Below are 22,529 nucleotides of genomic sequence, written 5' to 3'. Positions count from 1 at the left end.
TCTCACAAACACACACACAACTCCTCATATTTTCCACCTCTCCTTAAGAAAAGGAGATGACATCAAAATATAAATGACAAGTTTAGTTTCATTCCAGACACATGCAAGTTCAGTTTTCTGAAGGAATCAGACTATTCTGACAGCAAATGGTTGCTAGTTAGTTTGAATGTTTGGAATTTATACCTACTTAATTCCTGCTCAATAAAGCAAAAGTTTATAAATCGTTACGACAAGGGGATACAAGACAGAAAAAAAGCTTGCCTCGTAATCTTTGTTGCTTCTCATTATAAAGTATGTAGCATGACCTCTAAAAATATGAAGTGGGTTATTATATTTATATCTAAGCAACATTTATTTGTATAAGACAATCATTCCTACAAGCACATAGCTACCAAAGCAAGAATCTTGCCTGTCAAATATATGTTTTCTTATTAATTCTCCAAGGAGTGTAGGCATTAGACTAAACACTGAGAATAGTTGGGGAGGTAAGGTCTTGGCCTTCAGAAATTTACACACTAATGGGCAAGGTGGAACCATTAACATTCTGAGCATTATCACAGTTACAAAACATCTTTGGCATTTATTACCTCATTTGGTCTCCATTATGGCTAGTGATGGATGTCTTATTTTAACTCTCACTTTGCAAGTAAGGAAAGTGGGGTTCAAAAAGGTTAATTAACTTGTCCAAATTTACACTCTAAATTGGAGGCTGAAGCTAAAACTTCTTACTAAATGTTATGCTTGTTGCATTCCACAATAGCTGCTTAATTTACTAATATTGCCTTTAAAATGGGCTTCCTGGGTGATGCTAGCGGTAAAGAACCTGCCTGCCAATGCAGGAAACATAAGAGACATGGCTTCAAACACTGAGTCAGGAAAATCCTCTGGAGGAGAACATGGAAACCCACTCCAGTATTCTTGCCTGGAGCCTATAGGGTCACAGAGGAGCCTATAGGGTCACAAAGAGTGGGACATAACTGAAATGAATTAGCTTCACACACACGCCTTTAAAACATAAAATCAAGATTTCTAACATTAAACAATTAACCAATATTATACTAAAAAGTTTTTCTGGTTCATTTCCAAAATCTAGTTTGGAGAATCTCTTGTTTTGTGTTGCTCAGCACTAATTTCTCCCTTATTAAATCTTGGTTTCCATGAGGGTCAGAGCTCCAGCTACCACTTGACTTTGGAGTTTGTATTGTAGGGAACACTGTTCCAATCCTTTCCAATTCCTGTGTGTCCCTGCGTGGTTTCCAGGAGCTTTTGCTTCTAGTGGCCTGCATTCAAGACTCCTCTTTAGGAGACTGCCCTCAGGACCTTGGATACATGCTTCCCTCAGGCACAGAAGGTCTGGAGTTAATGTTTATCCAAAACCAGCTGTTGGAAAGTATAGGAATAAACTACACACTAGCTTTTCGTGCAGAAAAACATTGAAGACATAATTTTCTGGACAGATCCTGAAATTGAACCCAACCTAAAAGCACATTCTTGCTTGTTTTCCTTCCCATTCCTGTCTTCCTTTCTGGTTTCTCCTAGGAATACTATCTTACTCACCTGCAAAGGAACCTGACATAAGATAGAGTGTATCATGTGACCTGACTTTATACCAATTGGTGATTAATATTCTCCTGTCATAGGTTTGTGTTCAGTTTATATATAATTTAAACCAATGAGACACAAGATTTCCCTGGGAATTCTATGGAGAGAACAGGATGCCTTCTTAAGGAAATTGGAGTAAAAAAATCTAAAGTTTTGACCTTCTACAACTGGTTTTTCTGAGCCTGTTGGAGAGTGGAGCCAAAACTGAGTCAATCTGAGCCAAGTGGTGGGGAGAAAACAGATGCTAAGGATCTCATTTATGCCAGAACATCAAGCTTTGCCTGAAGGCAACCCTACCTCTGGACTTCTGATATGTTAGCCAAAAAAATTCCCCTTTTTACTCATGCCAGATTGGCTCAAGTTATCTTAAGAATAACAAGCTATTTCTTTATTAATAGAGGGAACTGAGACACACGTTTGATGTAATGCAAAGATTGTTGAATCTATTTTTTTCAACAATGAAATGCTACTTGAAATTATTCAACATGCTCAAACTTTAAGATTATGTATTTAAAGATAAAGAACAGGCCACTGCCTTTTAAAACTGTTTTTATAAGTATTTTCCGGCAAAAGATAAAAGGGTCTCTCTGAGATATCATTTTTGTGCTAATGAAAATTCCATCTTTGGCAGTAAAATCAGATTGCAAAGTTAATATAACAGTGCATTAAAATTATCTTAGTAATTTTTCACTAAGTTAACTCAAGGATTTATGTACTTTATATGCAACATATATATAATTAGTTCTATACTATCAATTATTATTTATGAAAGTTGAGAAAGGAAAGCGTGGTATAAATAATTGCAAAGAGAGCACATCCTCACTGAAAAGATATTATGTTGCTATTATTACTATTATTATTATTAATTAAAAGCAGTATATAACTAAGAGTATGGATACTAGAGTAAAGTGAATTCTGGAACTGTATGCAAATTCTGACAGATTCTAGATATCTAGCTGTTTGATTTTTGGAAGAAAATAGCTTTTCTGAGACTGGATAGCCATATCTGTAAAATGAGCATTATGATGGTATTTATATAATTAAGTTGTTTGGGGAATAAGTAAGACAGTTCAAATTCTTAACACAACGTTGGTCATACAGTAAAAATTTTCCTGTCAGCAAGTGTTATTATTTCCAATGGAGAAATCATTTTTTCATATTTGTTACATATACTGTTTTTAAAAGAAGTACTTTACACACAAAAAAAAATCCTTTAACCAATTAAATAAAATGCTTACATATCTAAAAGTAAAATATTTGACAGCATCCTATTTCTCTAGATAGGTTCTCAATGCCATAAGCACAGTGTCAAATTATTTATATTTTATTTTTATTTAGCTATATTTTATAAAATGGGATATTTTTGAAAAATTTAGTATAAATTTATCAAGGAAAATTCAGACTTTGGGTTATGTACCCTAGGCATTTTAAAGAAAATAATCACGATAAAAATTGTATTTTTAGTTAATCCAATTATTTGTAAATATTAGTAAATATATGTAAATTTAAAATGTCTGGAAAGATACACCCAGATTTTAAAACTATTTAATTCTGGATTGTGAGATAATCATACTATTTCCATTTGCTGTTGTTCTGAATGTTTTTTAGTTGCTAAGTCAAGTTCAACTATTTTGCAACCCCATGAACTGTAACCCCCAGGTTCCTCTGTCCATGGGATTTCCCAGGCGAGAATACTGGAGTGGGTTGCTCTTTCTTCCTCCAGGGGATCTTCCCAACTCAGAAATGGAACCCATGTCTCTTTCATTGAAGGCAGATTCCTTACTGCTGAGCATCAGGGAAACCCTTCCATCTTTTTGCCTAATTGTATTGTCTATTTTTCATATCATTTCTATGATTTATTTTTTAAATTAAAAAAATTAGTTTTATAAAGAAAAATAAGCAATATAAAATTTAAATATGGCTAATGTTGCACATGCTCATCACAGCTAAAGAACATGCACAAACAAGCAGAAATTTGGTTCCCTAATTTCTTGATTCATTATCTACATATGGTAGATTTGTTGAAAATCATCTATCACTCAGGGTACAAGTATGGATTAAAAAAACAAACAACTTTCTTAAAATATTCCAGTGGAGTGTAAGTCAGAATATCTCAACTGCTGACAATAGCCTCATTCTCTATGGGTTAAAGCTTTTACCTCTAGAAAGTCATGAATTAAGAAGCCACAGTCTTCTACATACTATAGAAGCTACAATCTTTTCCTCTAGAGTACATTGTTAAGAAACAGAATTTATGAGAGAGGAGAGATAAATAAAGGGAGAAATAAATAACATCTGTCACTTTAACAAGGCTTTTAAAAGTGTAACTTTCAGTTCTTTAGGTGGAATGATCACTCGCCTAGAGCCAGACATCCTGGAATGCGAAGTCCAGTGGGCATTACGAAGCATCACTATGAACAAAGCAGGTGGAGGTGATGGAATTCCAGTTGAGCTATTTCAAATCCTAAAAAATGATGCTGTGAAAGTGCTGCACTCACTATATCAGCAAATTTGGAAAACTTAGCAGTGGCCACGGGACTGGAAAAGGTCAGTTTTCATTTCAACCCCAAAGAAAGTCAATGCCAAAGAATTATCAAACTACCACACAACTGTACTCATCCCACATGCTAACAAAATAATGCTTAAAATTTTCCAAGCCAGGCTACAACAGTATGTGAACTGTGAACTTACAGATGTTCAAGCTGCATTTAGAAATGGCAGAGGAACCAGAGATTAAATTGCCAACATCCCCTGGATCATCAAAAAAGCAAGAAAGTTCCAGAAAACTATCTATTTCTGCTATATTGACTGTGCCAAAGCCTGTGACTGTGTAGATCACAACAAACTGGAAAATTCTAAAAGAAATGGGAATACCAGAACACATTACCTGCCTCTTGAGAAATCTGTATGCAGATCAAGAAGCAACAGTTCGAACTGGGCATGGAACAACAGACTGGTTCCAAATAGGGAAAGGAGTACGTCAAGGCTGCATATTGTCACCCTGCTTATTTAACTTATATGCAGAGTACATCATGTGAAATGCCAGACTGATGAAGTACAAGCTGGAGTCAAGATTGCCAGGAGAAATATCATTAACCTCAGATATGCAGATACCTGGAGAAGGCAATGGGAAGGAGCCTGGTAGTCTGCGGTCCGTGGGGTCGCTAAGAGTCGGACACAACTGAGCAACTTCACTTCCATTTTTCACTTTCATGCATTGGAGAAGGCAATGGCAACCCACTCCAGTGTTCTTGCCTGGAGAATCCCAGGGATGGTGGAGCCTGGTGGGTTGCCATCTATGGGGTCGCGCAGAGTCGGACATGACTGAAATGATTTAGCAGCAGCAGCAGCATGCAGACACCACCCTTATGGCAAAAAGCACAGAAGAACTAAAGAGCCTCTTGATGAAAATGAAGGAGGATAGTGGAAAAATTGGCTTAAAACTCAGCATTCAGAAAATGGAGACCATGGCATCCGGTCCCTTCACTTTATGACAAATGGATGGGGAAACAATGGAAACAGTGATAGATTTTATTTATTTATATGGGTTCCAAAATCACTGCAGATGGTGACTACAGTCATGAAATTAAAAGATGCTTTTTTCCTTGGAAGACAAGCTATGACCAACCTAGACAGTATATTAAAAAGCAGAGACATTACTTTGCCAGTAAAGGTCCATCTAGTCAAGACTATGGTTTTTCCAGTAGTCATGTATGGATATGAGAGTTGGACTACAAGGAAAGCTGAGCACAGAACTGATGCTTTGTACTGTGGTGTTGGAGAAGACTCTTGAGAGTTGCTTGGACTGCAAGGAGATCCAACCAGTCCATCCTAAAGGAAATCAGTCCTGAATATTCATTGGAAGGACTGATGCTGAAGCTGAAACTCCAATACTTCAGCTACCTGATGCGAAGAACTGACTCATTGGAAAAGACCCTGATGCTGGGAAAGATAGAATGCGGGAGGAGAAGGGGATGACAGAGGATGATATGGTTGGATGGCATCACCAACTTGATGGACATGAATCTGAGTAAGTTGTGGGTGTTGGTGATGAACAGGGAAATCTGGCATGCTGCCATCCATGGGGTCTCAAAGAGTCACACACGACTGAGCAACTGAACTGTACTGAACTGAGATTTTTTTTTTACTGTTTATTTTTAATTTCTCCCTTCTAGTTCTATTTTCAAAAAGTCAAAGTAGATAAAATGTTGTTGTCTCTGGGTCATGTCCAACTCTTTTATAACTCCATGGATTATAGCCCACCAGGCTATCTGTCCATAGAATTTTTCAAAGCAAGAATACTGTAGTGGGTTACCATTTCTTCCTTCAAGGGATCTTTCTGATCCAGGGGTCAGACCAGTGTCTACTGACTGGACAGGTAGATTCTTTATTGCTTAGCCACTAGGGAAGCAAAAAAAAAAAAAACATTAGGTCAAGACTTATAGCAAACTGCATACAAGTGACTTAAAATAATTGGTCTTTGATTCAGAAGATCTAGGTCTTAGTTGAGTTTCTGAACTTGAGAGTGTAGGTGTTTGCAAAAGTGACGTCCTCTTGCTGAGGCTTAATCTTATATAATAAAGTTTGGATTAGGTGGATGCTGAAACTTTTTCAGCTCTATCACATTTGATATTGTTTACAATTAAATTCTTATAGTTAAAATAAAATTTAAAAAATCTCATTACAGATTACTGTGTTGTTGTTTGTGGCTTAGTTGTTAAGTTGTGTCCGACTCTTGCAACCCCAAAGACTTTAGCCTGCCAGGTTCCTTTGTCCATGAGATATTCCAGGCAAGAATATCGGAGTGGGTTGTCATTTCCTTCTCCAGGGTATCTTCCCAACCCCAGGATTGAAACCAGGTCTGCTGCATTGCAGGAGGTCTTCTGCATTGCATGTGGATTCTTTACTGACTGAACCATCAAGGAAGCCTGATTAGTGTGTTAAATATATTAACTATAACTTCTCATGGCTGTCAAGACCACATAACCAAAGTTCGGCCAATTTGACAATCTTCAACTGGTTTTCTCTATGGAGAGTAATCAAATGTGTGTATTTGTGTGCATGTGTGTGTATAAATTTGGAGGGCATTTAAGATATTATCTCCTTTCAAAGGAAAAAACCTAGACAGCATATTAAAAAGCAGAGACATTAATTTGTCAACAAAGGTCCATCTAGTAAAAGCTATGATTTTTCCAGTAGTCATGTATGGATGTGAGAGTTGGGCTATAAAGAAAGCTGAGTGCCAAAGAATTGATGCTTTTGAGCTGTGATGTTGGAGAAGACTCTTGAGAGTCCCTTGGACTGCATGGAGATCCAACCAGTCAATCCTAAGGGAAATCTGTCCTGAATATTCATTGGAAGGACTGATGCTGAAGCTCCAATATATTGGCCACCTGTTGCAAAGTACTGACTCTTTGGAAAAGACCCTGATGCTGGGAAAGATTGAGGGCGGGAGGAGAATGGGATGACAGAGGATGAGATGGTTGGATGGCATCACCGACTCAATGGGCACGAGTTTCAGCAAGCATTGGTGATGGACACGGAAGCCTGATATATTGCAGTCCATGGGGTCACAAAGAGTCAGACATGACTGAGCGACTGAACTGACTGAAAGGAAAAAAACAAACAAACAGCATAACTTGTCTTTCCTCCAAATATATGTAAACTTATTTTGGCTCTTGTTAATCTGTAGAACAGCATAAAATTAGTTATAAAATCTTAACATGAAATGGAAAAAAAGTAAATAATTAAGATAAAATAAAAAAGGATGTAAGAATAATGGAAAATAAATATAATTTCTCAACAATTTAAGAATAGTTAACTCATGGATCTCCACCCGGGGCAGATTCATGTCAATATATGGCAAAAACCAACGAATATAATATTGTAAAGTAATTAGCCTCCAATTAAAAAAAAATAGAACACACACAAAAAAAATAAATAAAAAAATAAAATAAAATAGAGCCTGAAATGAAGATGTTTATGCTACCATTTTATGGTTGAGGAAGATTGAAATCTCAGGAAAAATGTAGTAATGGAAAATGAGATGAGGATAGAAGAGGACCTCACATAAGAGGGTGCATTTCTGAGCTGGCTGTAGACAGGTAGCAAGCATAGCCAACTGTTCAATGTGAGGGGTATCTAAGAACCAGTGCAGAAAATTTATGTTTATTATCTCCCACTGATCAAATTCCTCCATAGGGCTCTTATACCTAGAGTTCCAGTTTTTTTCAGTGGGCTTGGGCATCTTTTAGGAAGCTAATCTCAAAGTAGCAGAGGAAACATACAAAAAATCTGGTGGTGCTTTGTGTCTCAGAGGCAAAGGGTGTGGGTAAAGGTGTGAGGTGAAATACTAGCTATTCATGTCAGTGAACAACATGGCACATCAACAGCCTGAACCTGAGAGTGTTGCCCAAGCAGATAGATTACCATGAACACCCTGACATGGCATTAGGGTTCAGAGGGCTTCCTCTCGAGAAGATTAAACCTACCAGAAGAAAAATAATGCCAAGTGATTTTTTTGGAGGCTCATTCCACACGCAGAGCAGAAAGGGAGATGTGAGCAAACTTGGAGAGTTATCTACACTGGGTCCAACATCTGGGTGTAAAAATTCTCCATTTCTGTATTCTGCCTTAGAATTATATAACGATATTTTTGTTAACCAGCATACACTTATAATCTATTTATTCTCCAAGGATAGGTGACATTTTAAAAGAAGCCAGTCCACGGTAAATCAGTCTGCAAGGAACTTATTTATAATGAGAAAGATTGCTCTCTCTAATAAGCAGGTGGATTTATTGTAGAAAACATTTACTGACAGAAATATTATTTCAGGCTCTAAAGGTCAACATCATAATATTATTTCCACCAGTTAGCTTTTATGCAACCCTTAGGTAGCCAGTGGTAAAGAATATTTTAAAATGATACCTAAGGATAAATTTCAACTGGTCATAGGACTTCTGGAAGTAGTTGCATTCGGTGCTTTAAAAGTAATGCCAAAGAATTAGGGAAACACAACTAGAAACTGTCCCTCTTAAGTTTATTTCGATAAAATTACAAGACTGGAACATTAGCTCTTGGAAATGTCAAACTCTTTCAAAGAAATGAACCTTTCTTGGAATAAAAAAAAAGCCATCAAAACTTTGCTGAACAATGTTAAATGGATGACTGATTTCTCCTCGTGAAACTACCCAGAAAGATAAACCATTAACCAGAAATCTGTATTTCTGCTTTTTTAAATTTGTGCTCAACCTTGTTTCACCACTATCCTGTAAGATTTTTTGTCATTAGCAGATTGCAAACTGCCTAAGTAATTCAGAAAAAAATTCCTTGTGAGTATGAGTATAGATAACAATTCAATCTACTTATTAAAAAAATATTCTGGAGACACACAGGAGGTACTTCAAGATTAGTTTGAATTCTGAATTTTTATTTACATCAAATCCAGAAATTCAAATGTTTTCCCAAATTATTATGACTCTAACCGATATTATATAATTTTGTCCGCAAATGTGGCTGAGGTTGCAGTTTTTCTTTCAATACTTATTTTCTTCTCCTCCTTTCTTTTTTTTTTTTTAAGTAATAGAACCCTTCAATGTTAGCAAAGTATGTGATTATCAGAATAAAGACCATATCCCCTAGTCTTCCTTGCAAGAAATTATAGCCATCTCACTAAATTTGGCCCAGGACTTGTGAATAGAAGTGAGAGCACACATTTTAGATCTTGGCTTTGAAAGAAAGGAACATACACTCCACTTCTCTTTGAATCTCTTCCTTCTGGTTGAAAGAAGCTGTGGTGGTAAATGTAGGAAGTGTAAGCTGGGACAGAGATAGTAATATCCACCAGACATTCCATGTATTTTCAGTATATCCCAAACCTATGTAGTTTGGGAAGGCCAAATGACTACTTCTGCTCAGTAAACTGTGAGCAGAAGTGACCTCTAACACTTCCTGGCCTAGGCAGTGAAAAGAACAAGTGCTAATCTGTAGTATTTCTTCCCCTCTGCAGTGGTGACCAGTGAAGCTTCATATTCCATTTTTTGGTGCTATAAGACCAGAATCCCCATCATCCCACACCCCTGAGTGACTCTGTGCAGCACAGCTCTTTGCTGATGATATGCTACAGAGCAAGTAGACAATGTCTTTCTTATATTAACCCTCTGGGATTTAAGGGTTAATTTGTTAATGCATGATAACTTGTCTTAACTCATGAGTGGATAGAGGCAATGTCGTATGAAAGGCAGAGCCCATTGTTAAGAGAACCTGGTCTCCGGCACTGTGGAACTTTCATATCAGTTTTGGCTCTCTTTCAGAGTTAGGTAAGAGAGAAATAAACATCTTTCTTGCTTAAACTTTTAAATTTATGGCATTATATATAAAGTTCCACATTATCCAAAGAGGCATTTACCAAATTTGGATTTAAATTCTTTGATGTTTATATTTTTTAAAATTAGAATTCTAATTGGTTATAATAAAATAATAATTGCTAGGACTGTCAAAACCCACTAATTTTGAAATTGCCTTTGAATAATGGCCTATGAAGATAGTCTCATGCAAGATTGTTCTATTTTTTAAATGAATGCCTATAAAATGCCTAATTCTGAACTTGCACACTTCTTTTACATAATAATGAACTTTTATGGAACAGTTACTACATACCAAGAATTGTATTAAATAATTTATACACATTAATTAATTTATTATTCACAACTCTGTAAGGTAGATACTCTAATTAAAATACCAATGTTACAACTGAAGAAACTGAGATGCAGAGGAAGGTAATTTGATAAAAATCACAGAAATAAAAAATGTCCATTATTCAAACCAAATTTTCAATGACAAGAACATGCTCTCTGAGCATGATACTATATTTGTGTTCGTGGTAAGATAAATGCACACATGATTTTAAAAGTCCTTTTTCATTTTGTTAATTTTAAATGTATTTTTTACATTTCTTTTTCTTTTGTTTTTCTTCCTCTCTCTTCCTTCCTTCCTTTCCTTCCTTCTTACTTTTCTTTCATTCTTTCTTGTTTCCTTGTGTTCTTTCTTTGACTTTTTGTTCTTTTAAGAATGAAATGCAAGCATGCATCCTCAAGATTAGAAGTCTGAGGACTGTTGCATTTGTCTCACAGTCTTTGACGATAGATCTGCATGAGAAATCCATGAGCTCCCTCTCCGCGCATCAAATCTCCTATTACTCCTGTAGCCAGAATTTTTTATCTGGAAAATTACTTTTTGAAAATAGCAAATTTATTCTGGAGGACTGTTGTGCAGGCCATTCTAAGGGCAGGATCAATCTCGCTTTCATTGCCACTTTCACTTCACTTAGAGCAGGTGCCTATCTGCTCTTTGCTGTGTCCCTGCATCCAAAGTGGCTGATAGGCTGTCCTTTGGTGTGGAGAGAAAAGCCTACAACTGAGGTGGGGGATTGCTTCTGGGTAGGCTCCCAGGGTGGGTGTGAAACATATGGCAATAAGAGAAGAACATTTCTGTGCTGGTATTGCTACCGACACTTCTAATATAATCTTGATATGTTAGCATAATGAAATATGTGATACATGCTAGAATTACAGAAAGAAAAAGCATGATCTTAAAAAAGGTATTTCAAGACTGGAAACAAACAGAGAATACACATTATTAAGATTTAATAAAAGTAAATATCCTGCACTGTGGGAGCAAGAAAGAGATGTGGAATTGAATTTAGTCATGAAATGGAGAGGGTAAGGGGATAAGGAAGGCTCTGGGAGGAAGTGATCACTGCTCTGAATCTTAAATAATAAGTTGTAGTTAGCCAGGCAGGTAATAGCAGTATTATTATGTTGGGATGTATAAAATTGCTATTATGCAATCATTTTTAAATCATAAAAAAATGACAATTTCTCATGGTTTAACCTAACCTAACAGATGTTTTCCACTGATCGAGGAGTTTGATAATTATTAATTTATTTAGTTCTCATAACAATCACAGGAATTAAGTACTGCCATTTTACATTTAAGAAAATGTTCATCGAGAGGTTAGTATATCTTTTAAAAGATCAGTAGAAAAGCCAGGATTAAAATCTAAACAATGTGGCTCAGTTATTTTCTTAAAAGCACTAATTTGCAATCAAGACAGTAAAGGACATTCCTTTCCTCTTTAGAAGTGGAAGACTCTAAATATGCCCACATATAATTCTTATATTTCTAGCATTCATGCTAGCCTAAAGTCCTCTTACTTGAGAAAATGGGAATGTTTATTTAAAGTATTTACTCACAAAAATTATCTAATTCTTGATGGCCTCTGGATTATTGCAAAAAATATAGTAATATTGTCAGTACTTTAAAATGTACATGCTATACAGCTGAATTTTACTAAATTCATTGAGTGTCTTTTTTCTATCTTTTAAATATATCTGTTTTAAAGACTTAAAAGTGTATTAAATGCCAATTTAAATATTAATTGTATGTGTATACTCAAAACCAGAACACTAACAAGATTTTTTAAATGTTATATAAGCCTAGTTAGGGAAAGAAGACAACTTTAGTTTCTAATAAGTCATTTGTAAAATACACAGAAAACTTCCATTAACTGCCTTAAAGGCTATGACATCTTGGTGATTTGAATAATATAAATGGAATCAGTAGATTTATCACATAATTTAAATTTAAATAAGTGTGAATATATGTTTTGAATATTAAGTTTGGGTATAACCAAATCAGTTTTATTTTATAACCAATATAGTTTGACAAAGTTATCTTTGGTCAAAATCAAATTAAATATTTTAGTCAAGATTTTGTTGTTGGTGGTGGTGTTGTTGAGCCAATTGTTAAGACTAAAATTTCACTTTTTTTTCAGGGTGCTTCATAATATATAGAACTATTCCAATGTAAATGAAAACTCTTTTTAGTCAAGCCATATCATCTTTCACTTATTTTTTATTTCAAATTTTTAAATAAACTATATATTTACAATTAAAATTCAGCAAAAGTGGCTATTAGCACTTGATAAGGCCAATTTATTTAATTCTAATATTTTATTTATTTACTCTTGTTATAAGTATAAATGCTTTTAAGGTGGAGTGGGAAATATTTTTCCTTTTCTTGGCTGTTTACATGGCTTGTGAGATCTTAGGTCCCTGACCAGGGATTGAACCTAGGCAGTGAAAGCAAATCTTAACCACTGGACTACCAGGGAATTCCCTAAGTTAAGTAGTTTTAAATTAAGAGTTAAAACTCAATGAATGTACATTTTTATGTTCAACCACTAAAATAAAGTTATGTATGTAATTAGGGTAAAACCAAAATATGGCACTGTGATTGCTAATAGCATTGATTATTCACAGGCAGTTACAATTATATTTGAATCTAGAAATGGAAAAGCAAAATATTAACAATCATCATCATCATCAATTTGCTAAGGTGAATGGCTAACTTTCTCCATCTGGAGTAAAAAATAACAGATAATTAGTATGTCCTTGAAACCTCTTTCAACAATCACTAATTTACTGGCCCCTATTAAAGACCACTTCAGTTTTTCATTAACTCTTATAACTTGTAGTGGTGTCTTCACACACATTTATACTAATATCTGTTCAATATAGACCATTCACTCATTCAAATTTTGTTGAGTCTGCTCACTACTATTACTCCTTCCTGAAAAGGTGAAGCCCAAGATAGTTTTAATCAATGTTAAGTGGGGAAAGGTCTTAAAACATCTGCTTCCTCATAACTAATTTTCCAAAAACAGCATTAGGTGCAAAATAAAAAAATAAGAGTGTATTCTCTGAATCAGGAGCATCTTCCACTGTTATTATCCTAGTCCAGTTCAGTTCAGTTCAGTTCAGTCGCTCAGTCGTGTCCGACTCTCCGCGACCCCATGAACCACAGCACGCCAGGCCTCCCTGTCCATCACCAACTCCCAGAGTTCACTCAAACTCATGTCCACAGAGTCGGTGATGCCATCCAGCCATCTCATTCTCCGTCGTCCCCTTCTCCTCCCGCCCCCAACCTTTCCCAGCATCAGAGTCTTTTCCAGTGAGTCAACTCGTCGCATGAGGTGGCCAAAGTATTGCAGTTTCAGCTTTAGCATCAGTCCCTCCAATGAACATCCAGGATTGATCTCCTTTAGAATGGACTGGTTGGATCTCCTTGCAGTATAAGGGACTCTCAAGAGTCTTCTCCAACACCACAGTTCAAAAGCATCGATTCTTCGGCGATCAGCCTTCTTCACAGTCCAACTCTCACATCCATACATGACCACGGGAAAAACCATTGCCTTGACTAGACGGACCTTGGTTGGCAAAGTAATGTCTCTGCTTTTTAATATACTATCAAGTTTGGTCATAACTTTCCTTCCAAGGAGCAAGCGTGTTTTAATTTCATGACTGCAATCAGCATCTGCAGTGATTTTGGAGCCCAAAAAAATAAAGTCGGACACTGTTTCCACTGTTTTTCCATCTATTTCCCATGAAGTGATGGGACCAGATGCCATGATCTTTGTTTTCTGAATGTTGAGCTTCAAGCCAACCTTTTCACTCTCCTCTTTCACTTTCATCAAGAGGCTTTTGAGTTCCTCTTCACTTTCTGCAATAAGGGTAGTGTCATCTGCATATCTGAGATTATTGATATTTCTCCCAGCAATCTTGATTCCAGCTTGTGCTTCTTCCAGCCCAACGTTCCTCATGATGTATTCTGCATATAAGTTAATAAGCAAGGTGACAATATACAACCTTGACGTACACCTTTTCCTATTTGGAACCAGTCTGTTGTTCCATGTCCAGTTCTAACTGTTGCTTCCTGACCTGCATACAGGTTTCTCAAGAGGCAGGTCAGGTGGTCTGGGATTCCCATCTCTTTCAGAATGTTCCACAGTTGATTGTGATCCACACAGTCAAAGGCTTTGGCATAGTCAATGAAGCACAAATAGATGTTTTCCTGGAACTCTCTTGCTTTCTCCATGATCCAGCGGATGTTGGCAATTTGGTCTCTGGTGCCTCTGCCTTTTCTAAAACCTGCTTGAACATCTGGGAGTTCACGGTTTATACACTGCTGAAGCCTGGCTTGGAGAATTTTGAGCATGACTTTACTAGCGTGTGAGATGAGTGCAATTGTGCGGTAGTTTGAGCATTCTTTGGCATTGCCTTTCTTTGGGATTGGAATGAAGACTGACCTCTTCCAGTATTGTGGCCACTGCTGAGTTTTCCAAATCTGCTGGCATATTGAGTGCAGCACTTTCACAGCATCATCTTTCAAGACTTGAAATAGCTCAACTGGAATTCCATCACCTCCACTAGCTTTGTTCGTAGTGATGCTTTCTAAGGCCCACTTGACTTCACATTCCAAGATGTCTGGCTCTAGGTCAGTGATCACGTTATCGTGACTATCTTGGTCGTGAAGATCTTTTTTGTATAGTTCTTCTGTGTATTCCTGCCACCTCTTCCTAATATCTTCTGCTTCTGTTAGGTCCATACCATTTCTGTCTTTTATGGAGCCCATCTTTGCATGAAATGTTCCCTTGGAATCTCTAATTTTCTTGAAGAGGTCTCTTGTTTTTCCTATTCTGTTGTTTTCCTCTATTTCTTTGCATTGATCACTGAGGAAGTCTTTCTTATCTCTCCTTGCTATTCTTTGGAACTCTGCATTCAGATGCTTATATCTTTCCTTTCCTCCTTTGCTTTTCGCCTCTCTTCTTTTCACAGCTATTTGTAAGGCCCCCTCAGACAGCCATTTCGCTCTTCTGCATTTCTTTTCCATGGGGATGGTCTTGGTCCCTGTCTCCTGTACAATGTCACGAACCTCCGTCCAGAGTTCATCAGGCACTCTATCAATCAGATCAGATCTAGTCCCTTAAATCTATTTCTCACTTCTACTGTATAATCATAAGGGATTTGATTGAGGTCATATCTGAATGGCCTAGTGGTTTTCCCTACTTTCTTCAATTTAAGTCTGAATTTGGCAATAAGGAGTTCATGATCTGAGCCACAGTCAGCTCCTGGTCTTGTTTTCGCTAACTGTATACAGTTTCTCCATCTCTGGTTGCAAAGAATATAATCAATCTGATTTCGGTGTTGACCATCTGGTGATGTCCATGTGTAGAGTCTTCTCTTGTGTTGTTGGAAGAGGGTGTTTGCTATGACCAGTGCATTCTCTTGACAAAACTCTATTAGCCTTTGCCCTGCTTCATTCCGTGCTCCAAGGCCAAATTTGCCAGTTACTCCAGGTGTTTCTTGACTTCCTACTTTTGCATTCCAGTCCCCTATAATGAAAAGGACATCTTTTTTGGGTGTTCGTTCTAAAAGGTCTTGTAGGTCTTCATAGAACCGATTAACTTCGGCTTCTTCAGCATTACTGGTTGGGGCATAGGCCTGGATTACTGTAATATTGAATGGTTTGCCTTGGAAACGAACAGAAATCATTTTGTCATTTTTAAGATTGCATCCAAGTACTGCATTTTGGACTCTTTTGTTGACCATGATGGCTACTCCATTTCTTCTAAGGGATTCCTGCCCACAGTAGTAGATTTAATGGTCATCCTAGAATCTAGTTAGTTTTCCAAAAATTCCTTCCCAGGATGTGACCAAGAAGGACTGGGGTGATGGGTTTGGTAGTTAGGGTTACATGCTCAGTTGCTCAGTCATATCAGACTCTTTGCGACCCCATGGACCGCAGCACGCCAGGCCTCCCTGTCCATAGCCAACACCAAGGATTTACTCAAACTCATGTCCATTGAGTCAGTGATGCCATCCAACCATCTCATCCTTTGTCATCCCCTATTCCTCCCACCTTCAATCTTTCCCAACATCAGGGTCTTTTCAAATGAGTCAGTTCTTCACATCAGGTGGCCAAAGTATTGGAGTTTCAGCTTCAGCATCAGTCCTTCCAATAACTATTTAGGACTGATTTCCTTTAGAATGGATTGATTGGATCAGTCCAAAGGACTCTCAAGAGTCTTCTCCAACACCACATTTCAAAACCATAAATTTTTCTATGAGCAGTTTTCTTTATAGCTCAACTGTCACATCCATTCATGACTACTGGAAAAACCATGGCTTTGACTAGATTGACCTTTGTTGTCAAATCAATATCTCTGCTTTTTAATATGCTGTCTAGTTTGGTCATAACTTTTCTTCCAAGGAGGAAGCATCCTTTAATTTTTTGGCTTCAGTCATCATCTCAGTGATTTTTGAGCCCCCGAAAATAAAGTCTGACACTGTTTCCACTGTTTCCCCATCTATTTGCCATGAAGTGATGGGACCAGATGCCATGATCTTAGTTTTCTGAATGTTTAACTTTAAGCCAACTTTTTCACTCTCCTCTTTCACTTTCATCAAGAGGCTTTTTAGTTCCTCTTCACTTTTTGCCATAAGGGTGGTGTCATTTGCATATCTGAGGTTATTGATGTTTCTCCCAGTAATCTTGATACCAGCTGTGCTTCATCCAGCCCAGCATTTCTCATGATGTACTCTGCATAGAAGTTAAATGAGCAGGGTGACAATATACAGCCTTGATGTACTCCTTTCCCGATCTGGAACAGTCTGTTGTTCCATGTCTAGTTCTATTCCTTCATGACCTGCACACAGATTTCTCAAGAGGCAAGTCAGGTGGTCTGGTATTCCCTTCTCTTTCAGAATGTCCCACAGTTTATTGTGATCCACACAGTCAAAGGCTTTGGCATAGTCAATAAAGCAGAAATAGATGTTTTTCTGGAACTCTCCTGCTTTTTTGATGATCCAACAGATGTTGGCAATTTGATCTCTGGTTTCTCTGCCTTTTATAAATCCAGCTTGAACTTAGTGAACCCCATTGAGTTAACAGGGGCTTCCCAAGTGGCACTAGTTGTAAAGAATCCACCTGTCAATGCAGGAGACTCAGTAGACTTGGGTTCAATCCCTGGGTCAGGAAGATTCCCTGGAGAAGAGAATGGCCTCCCACTTCAGTGTTCTTGTCTGTAAAATCCCATGGACAGAGAAGCCTGCGAGGCTATAGTCCATGGAGTCACAAAGGGTCAGAAGTGGCTGAGGACATACACTGAGCTAATAATACCCCTTGGGTGATCACCATGTATATGAAACTTCTGTGCCTGGCCATCTTACAATGAACTGAACTCACTAAAATTTATTCTTAAAAGCCTGATGCCAGCACTGTTAGCAGTTTCTCTATTTTTCACTCAAACTCCTACTTTGTGCCAGAAACTGTGCTAGATTTGGGTGTGTAGTGGTGAATCAGAAAGTCCCAGGTGCTTACAGAAAGCTACTGTCAGTGTTGCCATTCACTCAAAGACCCTTTTTATTTAGATTAAGGTGACCAGGTCACTCTGATCTTACAAAGAGAGATGAAGTCCCAACAAAGGTTCCCATAGGCTGAGGAAGAAAATTCTCTTTAGAAAAGTCTCTAAAATGCTGTTTTACCTTTTATAATTTCTTCAAAATGCTTCCTTATTTCTAGTGTATTCGTTACAGCTTAAAATGTTTGGAGTAATAATAGAACTAGCCTGCCATGAAGAAGTAAAGAGAGAAACCTGTGGAATCCTCATCTACAAAAATATAAAAGATTTAAGTCCTTGGTAATATTGACATCACAAGTATTTGAAAAAATTGAATGATGCATCAGGAAATTGGATTATATTTTGGGGAAAAACAGTGCAGGAGATGTTCAGATAGGGAGCATGGATGTTAAAAATGAGTTTTCTCTCATTTATTTATTTATTTTTTAAATATTTCTCTTCTCCAACCAAAGAGCACATGTTTTATTTATTTTTTAAATATTTATTTATTTAGCTGTGCCAGTATTTGCTGCACGCGGGGTCTTAGTTGCAGCAAGCAGATCTTCAGTCTTCGTTGTGCTATGTGAGATCCAGTTCCCTGACCAGGGACTGAACCTAGGCCCCCTGGAATTTTTTTTTTTTTTAAATCATAATAATTTATTATTCTAACAAAAAGTACAAAGTATGGAAAATTAGTGTATTTGAATCGTTACAGAGAGTAGAGAAAGTTTCACACTAGCAGATTTCGGCTTTGTGGTTTTCTTGCTATTCTTTGAAATAGTTCAAAGAGCATGAAAACCCAAGTCTCCTGGCTCAAAATCTGGAACTCTGCCTCAGGGACTGCCTTTAGACTGAGGAAGTTAGTTCTCTTCTCCAACCAAAGAGCACATGTGTCAGGCAGAGTGAAAAACAAAACAAAACATGAGGAGCACTAAAATCTGAACTAGAAGACTAGGATTTGTGCAGCTGCTACCTATTAGCTTATTTCTGACATTCAGCAATTTAGTTAATATTTTAAAACTCATTTCTTTCATTATAAAAACAGTAATAATAATTCCTCATGGGGTTTTGTGATGTTTCCATGAAAGAATGTGTGTAATATGTTTAGCATAAAGCCTGGCATAACTTGAGCATTCAGGAAATGGTAGTTGGAATTATCCTTCTTCTAGAGAAATGTGTACGTATTCTAACATGATAGAAATGATTTTTAATACCTCTAAGCCCCATATATTTTAAATATTACATCAAAGTTAAAATAGAAATCCTCTGTGTATTGAAGAGCTAAGGCACTTTTGGGACTCAGAATCCTATAATCAAACCAATGACTCATAAAATTATTTCTGTCCTCTGGTATTATTAATCATACTGCTGCATTCTCAGTCAAGTAGAGGTGATGGAACATGCTGGACTATGGTCTTATAATCTACCCCATCATTGGGTGTTTGATCCATTTGCATGGTGTTAGGCAAGGGACAACTTAGAACACAAGTGCCTTTATGTTTCCAGTGATGAAAGATTAGTTTGTCCTCTCGTATCTCAGTTTCTTTTTGTCCTTGGAGAACACATTTGCCACACAATCAGATTTTTGTCTAAATATCAGGAATCACAGAGTTGATAGGCTATAAATCTGTAAATCAAGTTTTTTCTTAATTGGTAGAGGCTAATTATCTTCACTCTGACATTGTTAATAAAAATACAAATATATTTATTATCCACAACAGACTTGTTCAATCCACATTAATGGATTGTTCAATTTAGGAAAATCATTCCTCAGATAGCTTTTGTTCTTTATGTCTATTCATCTAATTAACAAAACTATATTTTATTTATTTTTCATTAATAGATAAGCTTGCTAGTTCAGCAGAAAGTGCTTACATGTCATCATTTTTATAATTCACTTTGCTAAAATAATAAATAAAATATCTAGATTTCAACAGAATTCTAAAAAAAGTATTCAAATATTTCAAAGTTAATTTATACTCGTAAACTTAGGTTTCAGGTAAATCTTAAATTAGATTAAATATTAAAAAGAATATTAAAAAGAAAATGAATATTTTCTTTTTAAAAATATTAAAAAGAATATTAAAAAGAAAAATGTCACTTAGGAGAAAAAAATATTGAGGTACCTCCTGCAAGATGTTCCATATAACCCTAAATTTCTCTTTTTGTGATCCTTTTCACCCTTGTAACTACTTGTTCCATGACTGTTTTACCCAGGAGGCCAGAGCCTATTTCTATTTTGTTCCATGTTATATTCTCCAACTTCTAAAATATCCATTGCATATAGTAGGAGCTCAATAGATACTTTTTCACTGAGTGCATGAAAGTATAAATTGAAGTTATAGTTACAAGTATTTCCTCTACTCATTAAATGGTATGGCATTTTAAAATTGTGTTAATGTTTCCTCTTCTACTTTCCACATAAACATCTTGCTTCTGTTTCACCAGAGAAACCCCAGTGTCTGAAGGGCAACTAGAATTGTCTTAGTAGGGATGCACAGGAGAAAAACAGTGAACAGCTATTAACTTGTAAGAAATAATGTGTGTGCACATGTGTGTGAATGTGTGTGCATGTGTATGCACGTGTGTGTGTGTGTGTAGAGTAATATAATAACCTTGAACAACAGGCTTTCTGTCGAGAAACAAAGGATTTTCATATTGCAAAGACATTCTCATCGTTATATCAGAAGTTGGGTATCTAAGGACTATATAAGCCTCAATTATAAAGCGAGGTCTCTGGGCTTCCCTGGTGGCTCAGATGGTAAAAAATCTGCCTGCAGTGCAAGAGACCCAAGTTCAATCCCTGGGTTGGGAAGATTCCCTGCAGAAGGAAGTGACAACACACTCCAGTATTCTTGCCTCGAGAATCCCATGGACAGAGGAGCCTGGTGGGTCTATGGGGTCACAAAGAGTCAGACAGCACTGAGCAACTAACACTTTCACTTTTTGAGATAAGACAGAAGAGAATTCTTATCCACTGAAGGAGAAAAGAAAGCACTTTTGAGACACTGAGAGAAGAAAACAAGACAGAGAGAAGAGAAGGCACGGAGTCAGATGACTGAGATGATTCTTCCTCTTCTCTTCCCTTTGGAGTAGAACTTCTGGAAGAACAGTAGAAAGAATCCAGATAAGTTGAGACTGAAAGGGAGCTGAAAGCAGACATGTTTTAAATTTTTTTTTTTTTTTTAGTTTTTTGAACTCAGGGTGTGTTGACCATTTCCGAGGTCACATTCACTGCACCATGGACATTATTAAGATGTAAAGAAAGCATGCTGTCTTCAATCACAGAGAGGGTCTACATTAATACTCCATTGCTTTCTCTTGGTTCCTTGTGGCATGGAAGATACAGACCTCCCTCTCATTCTCTTAACTGAGGAACCAGACAAGTAGAGTGACACCAACCTGCCTGCTGTAGGGTTGTTGTGATGAGGGGAAGGTGAACCATGAAGATGATAGCCTAGCCAGGAATAAGATAGATGGCACAATCTTCTCAGGTAAGTGGATAAAAGAAATGCCATTGCTTGAAAAGGCAGAATTATCTTTGTAAGGCAGATAACTTTGAATTGACTGAATATCTGTCCCAAAGAGATTGCTTTATATTGAAATAGACTGCTTACTTTGAGAAGAGACTAAACTTAGTTTTCTTGGCTAGTTAAACACATCCTCCCTCCCTAACATCTGAAAGGGATGTGAACCTGAAAATAAGAAAATATGGGTTTTTTTAATCCCATGACTAATATTTGGAATATATTTTCTCTTTAAACATTTAGAATAATTCTATATGTGACATCCTTATTTTGGAGATGAGAGAGATAACTTACTGAAGGCCACATCTATATATTTTTCTTGTCATCGTTCAGTTGCTCAGTTGTGTCCAACTCCCTGCAACCCCTTTGACTGAAGCACCTCAGGCTTCCCTGTCCTTCACCATCTCCCAGAGTTTGCTTAAACTCATGTCCATTGAGCTGATGATGTCATCCAACTATCTTATCCTCTGTTGCCCCCTTAATCTCTTGCCCTCAATCATTTGAGGCATCAGGGTCTTTTCCAATGAGTCGATCTTCACATGAGGTCACTAAAGAATCTGTTTTAGATAATGCAATCAGAACTCAAACACAGATTTTTCTCTAAAAGCAACCCATATAAATGTCATAATTTATTAGCTTAATTCTAGAACAATGAATTTGTTATGATCTCTCTCATAGTTACTGTTCTGATCAGTAACAAAGGGCAAAATGATAGGCTACTGAATGAGGAATTCCCCAGGTCGGTAGGTGCCCAGTATGCTACTGGAGCTCAGTGGAGAAATAACTATAGATGGAATAAAGGGATGGAGCAAAAGCAAAACCAATACCCAGCTGTGGATGTGACCAGTGATAGAAGCAAGGTCCGGTGCTGTAAAGAGCAATATTGCATAGGAACCTGGAATGTTAGGTCCATGAATCAAGGCAAATTGGAAGTGGTCAAACAGGAGATGGCAAGAGTGGACATCGACATTCTAGGAATCAGTGAATTAAAATGGACTGGAATGGGTGAATTTAACTCGGATGACCATTATATCTACTACTGTGGGCAGGAATCCCTTAGAAGAAATGGAGTAGCCATCATGGTCAACAAAAGAGTCCAAAATGCAGTACTTGGATGCAATCTTAAAAATGACAGAATGATTTCTGTTCGTTTCCAAGG

This window comes from Moschus berezovskii, chromosome 5, assembly GCF_049115385.1.
Source record: "Moschus berezovskii isolate FMDL1 chromosome 5, NW_MosBer_1.0, whole genome shotgun sequence".
Classification (NCBI taxonomy): domain Eukaryota; kingdom Metazoa; phylum Chordata; class Mammalia; order Artiodactyla; family Moschidae; genus Moschus; species Moschus berezovskii.
The sequence above is the reverse complement of the archived record's forward strand: the minus strand, read 5'-3'. Positions refer to the sequence as shown.